At 35.7% G+C, this 10,300-nt stretch overlaps 1 protein-coding gene across 5 annotated transcripts in view; it reads left to right on the top strand.

Moving 5' to 3' along the window:
* LOC137627755 (protein phosphatase 1 regulatory subunit 37-like) overlaps positions 1-10,300 on the top strand; it is an 86,480-nt gene that overhangs the window by 36,458 nt on the left and 39,722 nt on the right. The window contains exon 1 of one of the 5 annotated variants that reach the window (XM_068359046.1): positions 3,474-3,553. The exons of 2 other annotated variants lie outside the window; for them this stretch is intronic. The gene's annotated coding sequence lies outside the window, so the exon portion shown is untranslated. Of the gene's footprint in view, positions 1-3,473; positions 3,554-4,291; positions 4,447-4,556; positions 4,691-10,300 lie in introns of those variants that run through there. 2 more of the 5 variants (XM_068359042.1, XM_068359045.1) reach the window with 2 other exon arrangements.

The raw sequence follows: 10,300 nt of genomic DNA, 5'->3' as shown, positions 1-10,300 counted from the left end.
TCAATCCATCGCCATCTCTTCCCTCCCCCGCTTCGTTTGCAATCCCTAGGGTTCCATTCTGTCATTATTTTTGTCACGCTATTATTATTATTGTTATTATTTATATATATATATATATATATATATATATATATATATATATATATATATATATATATGTCTCTTTCTTATTATTACATATTGTTAGAATATCCTCTACCTTTCTCTCGCATACATTTTGGTCTTTTTTTTTCTGTCTCTTGGTATTATTACAATCATAATTATATATATGTATGTATATATATATATATATATATATATATATATATATATATATATATATATATATATATATATATATATATATATATATATATATATAGATAGATAGATAGATATAGATTTAATCAAGTCTGTTCATGAGCATAGCAAATACAAACAATGTTAGTAGATTTATATCAAACGAATTTCCATTGAACAGTGGAGTACTCCAATCAATTTCTGTCTTTGTCTCCTTTTAATAGTACCACAAGTATCATTTGAATCCTTGGCTTTCTCCTTGTAACTGCATGTCCCAAAACTTCATTACCAACTGACTGATATATGATGTTAGTATCACGCCATTCTTCATTAATTGCCTGGTCTTCGTCTCTCAAAGTCTCTAAGACTGCAAATCGATTCCTACATTCAATTGCAAATATTTCTCTGTGTTCATCTTCCAAAAGCTTGGTTGTATCAATCCTAGGTATTCTATCTACACTTCTTAGGGGTGCTTTCAGTTTTAATTTCAGTGTGGGAATGAGGAGCTGGTGATCACTACCAATTTATGCTCCTCTATAGCTTCCTACATTTCTCAGAGTCATCCTTCTCTATATATTAATGGCTATGTGATCTATTGGTGTTTGTAAGTGCCACATGGTGAAGTCCATGTACTGTATATTTGTGGATGTCCTTGTGCTGAAAGAGTACCTCTAATGACATGATTGTTTACCGAACAGAAACTTATGAAATGTGTTCCATTTTCATTTGCAACTTCTCCAAAACCCCAACACCCATCGTATTCTCCATGCCTTGATTATTCCTTCCAATTTTAGCATTGAAGTTGCTAATTACAATTTTCATATCTCTCCCTGGGATCTCGTCTATTACACTCTGCAGTTCTTCATAGTATTCATCTTTCCTTTCTTCGGGGGAATTATTTGTTAGTGTATAGCAAACTGTAATACTCATGTTGCCTTGCTTTGATTTAAACTTTGCAAGTAACAATCTACTATTTACAGCTTTCCTCTCAGTTAATGGCCTTTCTGCTCTTGGTGTCATCATCATTCCACCTACTCCTCTTCCAACGCCACATGTCCTTCCTGAATATACTGTGTGTATATATATATATATATATATATATATATATATATATATATATATATATATATATATATGTATGTATGTATATATATATATATATATATATATATATATATATATATATATATATATATATATATATATATATATATATATATAATTTCCTTGGTCTGAAGTTTCTTTACCAATCCCCATACAAGATATCCAAACTATATTTCATAAATTCATTCGCCACTTTCTGTGACTTCCCAATCTGATTTATGGTTCTAACATTTCAATTACCAATTTTCAATTTTTCTTTAGTATTTATAAACCGGGAGATTCTGAGCACCCGCTACGCCCGGGACGGGGGGCCATTCTGTCAGCTTCTCTGTCCATTGACTAAATCCATAGAGGATTCATTGGCTAGATTCATCAAAGGATAGCCAGTTCCATGTGATGCCTTGTGCTTATCTAAGGCAAGTACTCTTGCCGGTTCTTACTAATTCCTGTAAGATCATCCTACAGGCGTCAGGAGTAAAAGACGAAGAGACATCTTGTCTATCGCCTTAAACCCAATCCGTCATCCAGTGTATATCTATCTATATCTATCTATCTATCTATCTATCTATATATATATATATATATATATATATATATATATATATATATATATATATATATATATACACACGTGTTGTAGAGCGATATATATATATATATATATATATATATATATATATATATATATATACATACATATTATATATATATATATATATATATATATATATATATATATATATATATATATATATATATATATATATATATATATATATACCCACACGTGTTGTAGAGCGATAAAATCGTTTTATCTAACCGGACTTATCAGAAGTGACCAAACGTGCTGGCACTTCTAGAACGACCAGTATGAAAATTAAGTAGAACAGCGTATTGTCTAGACCCTTTTTATACAGTATACTGTATACTGAAGTAATGCTAGATACCACCATTGTGCTAACGTGTCTAATTCAATCCTATAGCTTTCACAAGAAAGCAGATACTTTCCCAGTTGAAATGAACATACGCGAATCACAGCAGGAATACTTTTATTAAGACTAGGAGCGAGAGAGCGCGCTCACACATTGACATTTTGAAATAAGGAATTGACGTAGGCTCCGCATAACCCAAAGAGCACAATGGATCACCCAAGTCCTTGAAGGTCATCCAGTTCTAACTAGATAGGCTCATGCCAAGAGACAAAGCGAACAGATGCCCTGTGTAATGTTTGTACATAATTTATTTTTGGAATCAATTTAGTCTTTATTGGACGGGAGATGACATGGCAGAACTTAATCATAATAACTTTTTTTATACGACGGATAGTGGAATTAAATTCGCCGTAGGGCGCTAATGGCCATAACAGATTTATCCATCACCTGAGCATTTAAACTGTTTAGACAGATGTCACATCTGAGATGTGCAGCTCTCGTCAGAAATGCAAGTTGGAAATTTCTTGAAAGAAATGCCTTAAATATTTTCAAGGGCCTATGCGAACATGTACTGTATTGCGCAAGCAGGCAGCAAAAAAAAATAATTGAATAAGTTGCGGTAGTGTCTTAGATGATAATAATGTCAATCCAGCCAATTTACGCTAGTCTTGTGACACTGCGCATATTGCAAGTGAAGGCAGTCATAAACTAGGAATTTTAAGTAAATTGGTATTATTAATTTCGTAGTAATCTAACGAGGGACGATTTGCACTTTAGTCTTAATATGAATATTTTGCTTCGCCAGATATAAAAAATTAATTTTAGTCTTGGTCTTTGTGACGATAAGTATGACAGCTTATTTATCGTTAAAGAAATACCGCTACATTGTGATAATGCATACCAAGTAGATGCCATTTTATATGGTTGAATTATCGAGTATCTGGACGTTAAAGGGATAACGCTGAAAAATCGTGTCTTTTTGATAACACACTCCCGATTAGATAATATACGTGTGTGACGTCAGATCAAATTGACGTCTACAATTGATGGATGGCGAGTTCTTAAAATCTAACAGAAAATGTTACGTATGTTACGGATAAAAAAAAACGTGGAAAAAGTCTGGCCATAGCAGTGTTACGCAATAAAAAGCGACTGACGGCGATAGGTAGAACGCGCGTGGAGTGACTGAATGGTGGTCGTGGTAGTAGTTTCATCATCGTGAAGTATTGCTATGGAAGGTATGCATGGAGAGGAAGTAATGCAGAAGCATTCACTTCTGTTATTTTCTGCCATTGATTTGCATAGCGTACGCTTATCTACGCGGGATGCTCGAAATTATGGGCTGAATTATTCTTACTGTTTATTTTTATACTACTGGCGAGTAGTGTGGAAATCATAAGTTTAGAAATTCACATTCCATGGGATTACTACTGTATACCTCTTCGCGCCAAGGCCGGAGACGTGGCAGCGTTGCTTTGAGTTGCCATGGCAATAGGGGGAGGGGTTACTGATTTGCCATTTTGACACAACAATTATGTAGCAAAAGTATTCATGTTCCTGTTACTTTTGATGGTTAGAAGCTTCCTTGCACTTTAGATTGGAATAATTAGTGTAGATTGGATGTGAAATGACTTACTCCTGGGTTTTCTAGTTGGTCTGGTAAGTATGTAGAAATCTCTTCGAAATGATAGGTTAATATGGCAAGGAGATACATCTGAGGCCCTTATCTCGAACTTAGCGTAGTTCGAGATTAAAGTAGTTCGAGCGTTTTCGAACACATCAAACAATTTCTGTGTAGGTATTCCTTCGTTATAAACGTTTGAAAATGGTTTAAATGTGGTGTAAATTAACAAGTTGAGTGTATTGAATGGATTCTGACATTCAATATTCGTCTATTATCGTCAAACTGAACGTATCAGCGAGTTTTTCTATCACGTTCCTTCGTACGTTCGAGCTGTATTTTTGATGTGTTCGAAGCGTATCGTTCCTCAGGTCGTCGGCCAACAGCGTTGGGAGTTTTCCTTCAGCGAGAGAGAACAGCTGATCCACGAAAACAACTAAACGACAACAACATATTACGACCAAGGTGTCATGATGAGTGATGTGTATAAGGCTTTCCAATGAAGAACAGGTACTCCTCGGTGTTTGTGTCGAGTGATAATAGTGTTCGTTTAGGGGACAATGGTAGTAAAAGTGGAGTGAAAGAAGGGCAAATGCAACATTGCTCTCCGTGTGTTGTTGGTTGGGGGGAATTCGGGCTCTGCGTGTGATTTTCTTTTGCTAGTGTGATGAAATAGGAAAACTCCTAAGATTCATCGTTCGTGCAATGCAATTCTCGACTCTGTTCACGTAGAATATCAACATTTGTGTACGGTGTAGGTTCCACTAATATATTAGCATTATCTCTCGAACTGAAGGTTTGATAATGGCTTTGGTTGCTGGGAGAGAGAAAATCAACAAGCAAGGACACCAATTTGAAATTATCATATTCACATTACGGTGGTTGAATAAGTTATGAAATAGATCTATGTGGGATATATATTTATTTTTATTTTGAGATTGTATTGATTTGGGTCTTGAGTCTGTTAATTCCAATGTAATGTTAAAACTAGTCACTGTCATTGTTTTTAAAAGACCTTTGATAACATTAGTAACAAGTATTATAGCAGTTGATAACTAAATTGGTATTGTAGACTATGATAACTTAGCTATTAGTCTGGAAGTTGAGGGTTTAGGTTCAGTTACAGTGGTGCACTTTGCTTAGTTTTGCTTAGACTAGATTTGTGTGGTAATATCTCAGAAAATTAATTTTTACTAGATTAGGCTAGTTATTAATATAAAAACCAAAACTCTGAAATCTTGTGATCATAAATTCACCTGTGGGGGTTTTTATATATTTTTCACCTAAATTTTTCATCAGTTCTATTTATGTACTTTTTGCTGTTATTTAATGTAATATAGAAATTTGTCGATAAAATCCACATTTACTTTTACATTACTTTTCTACTTTATTGCATTATTGCAAGTATTTTCATTAGTAAATTTGTTTACAAGAGGACACTCCATTTACTCCTAAATTATGCAGTCCTGCAGCTCTGCTCTTCTTGTACCATAATTAGGAGGTTCTTTAAATGGGGGGAAAGCAAAATATGGCAAGATATGTTGAGCAGGGGGGGAGGGTTTATAAAAAAACTAGCTTGGATTCCTCACTAAACGACCTGAAACTGACATTGTCAACATAGTCAACCTAACAAAAGTGTTTGATGCCAGCGTACATAAACAGAAGTTAGTGGTGCCAGCGTACATTTGATATACCGTATATTAAAAATATATGCAGTACTAAATTAAAAATGAGTAATTACTCAAAAGTGTCACTATTTGTGAATTGTATATTTTATGGACACGAGTAATTGTTCCATTTTTTATTTAGTATATACTGTAGTTTGAATATACATCAAATGTACGCTGGCATCACAAACTTCTTTTAGGTCGACTATGTTGACGATGTTAGTTCCAGTGAGGGAAACAAGCTAGTTTTTTTTATAACCCCTCCCCCCATGCTCAACATATCTTGACATTTTTTCCTTTCCCCCAATTTAAAGAACCTCCTAATTAGGCTACTGTGCAAGGAGAGGAGAGCTGCAGGACTGCATAATTTTGGAATACAGTACTGTAAATGGAGAGCGTGCGCTTTTAAACAAATACCTATTTAATGAACTGGGTTATTTTCTGTCATTACCTAAACTACCGGCCAAGATAGAATGAAATAGGTTGTTATTGATAGATGAATGATAATGCTTGCAATATATTTTTCCTAGTGAAATATGCTAATTAGATTGTTGATAAGCCAGGCATATTCTTATCAACGCAGGAAGGTTCTAAGTCCCAACTTGATATTCACATTTAACAAATTTTGGTAATCATCCAAAGTAATTGATTTGAGGCACACTTACACAGACTGTTAAATGAACGCTCACCAATATGGTAGTAAGTTGAGTAGTGTATACTGTCAACACTGCTCATTCACTGCAGTGCAGTACTTATCGTAATGTCACGATATTGTACCAACCGTGTGTCACACGATCGTACATAAATTATTTTGTATATATTATGCTTGTATCTGCGCTCTTCCCTCGCACTAAAAAGAACCTAAATAATCATGTCTCTGGTTTTCCTCTGTAACATTGTCTGTCTTGTGAACATGAAAAAGCCTGTTGCCTCGAGGTTTTGTACATAAAGGAGAGTGTTGTATAATAAACTCTGTTGATTGCTTCCTGCCTTTGAGTCCTAACCTTTCTCTCGGCCATCACATTGGTGACCCCGGAGTGACCCACCAATGTGACGGCCGAGAGAAAGGTTAGGACTCAAAGGCAGGAAGCAATCAACTGAGTTTATTATAGAACACTCTCCTTTATATACAAAACCTCGAGGCAACAGGCTTTTTCATGTCCACAAGACAGACAATGTTACAGAGGAAAACCGGAGACATGATTATTCAGGTTCTTTTTAGTGCGAGGGAAGAGCGTAGATACAAGCATAATATATACAAAATAATTTATGTACGATCGTGTGACACACGGTTGGTACAATATAGTGAGGCCCAGGAAACTCGGGGACCATTAAGTACCTGAGTCTTAAAACTGAAAATCACTTAATGACAGCATTTTCATAAAGTTTTCAAACTTCTCAAATTCACTTTCATTTCAATTCGTATGAAAATTTGAAACAAGTGAAGCTTCAGTCTTGGACTAGTTTTGGTTATTGCGGTAATAAATCTTGTACTGTATAAGCTAGTTTAAGTTTTTAATGATTTTATATTTAGTTTTAACGAAACATAATTCAAATTAAGCTTCAGAATTTCAATAATGTTGAAGCTTCGATTTGTTTACCCCAAGATTTGTGTTATTATGCAAGTACTATGACATTACAGAATTGGCAAAACCCTATCTTTATAATTATCTTAGATCTAAATCATGTAGTACATGGTAGATTAGGTTTCTCAATACTTATGATAAGGTTCATTTGTGTAAATGACAAGGAAGTGTTATGGTACGTGAAGTTGAAGATATTTTTATATTTATGCTCAGGAGCATATGCATTCTGTATTTCATTTTATTGAGAATGCAATTCAACTCTGTTCACGTAGAATATTAACATTTGTGTATGGTGTAGGTTCCACTAATGTATTAGCAAGATCTCTCGAACTGAAGGTTTGATAATGGCTTAGGTTGCTGGGAGAAACAAAAAATCAACAAGCAAGGATACCAATTTGAAATTATCATATTCACATTACGGTGGTTGAATTAGAGTTAATTAGAGTTTCGTTTGTGTGTTACACTTTTAACACATGCTGTTGAATTTTTTCTTTGGAACTGGTTGTTATTAAAGTTGGGTCAAGCAAATATATATATATATATATATATATATATATATATATATATATATATATATATATATATATATATATATACATATATATATACATACATACACATATATATATACATACACATATATATATATATATATATATATATATATATATATATATATATATATATATATATATATACTGTATATATATATATATATATATATATATATATATATATATATATATATATATATATATATATATATATATATATATAATTCTTTTTTTTGCTCTCTGTCACTGTCAAGTAGAATGGTGAATAGTAGTTCAATTGGGGTCATTACAACTTGGTGTAAAAAATCATAGAAATACTATAATTTATTAATACCGCATAGTACAAGTCATTGTTTAGTGTTATTATTTAGTGTCAGGAAGGTTAAAGGGTCTCCAGCTGGTATGAATTGAGATACAACTGCTAGGGAGTTATCTGGTCCTTAGACTAGCCAGATGATACTACTGTACATTTGGATCCCTCTCCGGTTACTGCTGATTTTTCTTTTGCCTGTCCTATATACACATTCTCCTTTTTCCTTCAACACTGGATAACACTAATATAACCAAAAACATTTCCTTCACTCAAGAACTAACTACCGCACTGTAATTACTCAGTGACTACTTTCCAATTGGTAGGGGTAGAAGAGACCCTTTATCCATGGTAAGCAGCTCTTAGGAGAAGGGCACTAAAAAATCAAACCATTATTTTTTAGTCTTGGGTAGTACCATAGCCTGTGTAGCATGGTCTTCCACTGTCTTGGGTTAGCGTTTTCTTATTAACTGTTCAAAAGAGAGTGAGCACTACTTAAGGGTGTCAGTTTTTATCATTTCTTTCTCATCTCACATTTCTCTTATCAAATGTTCTCAGAACTCCTCCATGGGTATTTTCATCGTATTGGACGAGCAGTTATGTTATAGTAGCTTGGCACAGATTAGACGATGTGTTTAGTCTCATGTCCAACCAGTTCCAAGGAATTGCATGATACTCTCTTCACCTCCCATTGTAAATGTTCAGTTATAGTAATCAGTTTGGCTTCAATGTATGGAGCTATTCTGTTCTCTTCTGTAGAGCAATATTTAGTATGAGTTAAACTTCATAACAGATATTCTCCCATTGCTTCTTGATTATTATTGGTACCTCTAGCTTGGTGATCTATAATTTTGAAGCTTTTGGAGTTCCTTTCTTGCTTTTGCTTAGGACAACTATGTACAGTACAGTACTTGTTTTAAGTTGTGTGCTGTGGATAGAAATTGATGGCAACCTGAAAGCAAGCTCCCTTTTCCCTTTACTTCTTTGGACTCTCTGTCCTTATCTCTCATAGTAGCTGCCCAGGCTGACTTGTGACCCACCGAAGACCCTGGGCTCGAAGTGAAAAGTCATACTAATCCTTAAAATGCTGTCCTAAAGGCACCGTTTCCCTAACGCCTGGTTTGTTATGAGGCATAAGACGCCTCAGGGATAATGGTAACTTAGTAACTGGTGGAACAGTTCCGGACTCTGGTGAGGACAGACCCAATGAAGTGGTGACTGGTTCTTGTTGATCCGGTAACTGCATAGGAGTTGTAGCTGTCGGCCCTGGGGTTGTGATCTGTGGAGTCGATGACTCTGTATACGGGACTTCAACTGGAACTGGTGCAGCTTCTGGCTCAGGTGGACCTTCTATAACTTCAGTCATGGTAGGTGCGGTGCTTGCGGGCTGGTTGAAGCTAGTTCTGGGGGTGTGTGCAAAGTACGGGATCAATCTTATCAGGAGGAGGCTGGGATGGTCGTAATCTCCTAAGATGTTGGTGATTTCTGAGTGTCACTTTACCAGATCCATCGACCCGAATAGCATACTGATGGAACTGGCAGACCTCGATGACCTCTTCAGTGCGGTCCCAGCATCTATGGTGATTGCCTACCAGGTTCTGTAAGTACACATGATTCCCGACTCTCAATGGTGACAGTTGTGTGGTACGTAAGGACCACTTCTCACATTCTCATGAGTGGTACTTTGCTAAGGCCACTTCCCTATTCTTCATTGTGTCTTGCCATGTGTTGTGAGGGCAATATCTACTTAAGGGGATGGGAATGGGGTCTCTTGATAGGTCTGGCAAATAGGACTCTCGCTGGCGAGGTCTTCGTTTCTGGGTCTACCGAGTTCCGGTAAATAAGCATCGCTCTCTGGAATCTGTCTATGTTGAGGGATCCAGCTAGTCCTGTGTTGTCATTGAGTATCCTCTTGACGGTTTTCACTGCAACCTCGGCTCTGCAGTTAGCATGGGGATTGGGGACAGAGGTTAGATGATGTACACCCTAAGATGACAGGAATTCTTAAGTCCTGCCAGATGTGAATTGGGGTCCTCCATCTGAAGTTAGCTCTTCTGGGATTCCAAATGTGACAAATGATTCGCGCAAGTGCTTTATCAGACCATCTGCTCCTGAATGATATCTGAATACCATGAGCCAATTAGAGTATCTGTCTACCAGGACCAGGTATTCAGTGTTGTTGTGAAGGAAGTAGTCACAACAAACCTTCTGGAATGGGTAATCTGGAAGACTGATGTCACTTGGTGG

Source organism: Palaemon carinicauda, chromosome 35 (genome assembly GCF_036898095.1).
Source record: "Palaemon carinicauda isolate YSFRI2023 chromosome 35, ASM3689809v2, whole genome shotgun sequence".
NCBI classification, from domain to species: Eukaryota; Metazoa; Arthropoda; class Malacostraca; order Decapoda; family Palaemonidae; genus Palaemon; species Palaemon carinicauda.
The sequence above is the reverse complement of the archived record's forward strand: the minus strand, read 5'-3'. Positions and strand labels throughout refer to the sequence as shown.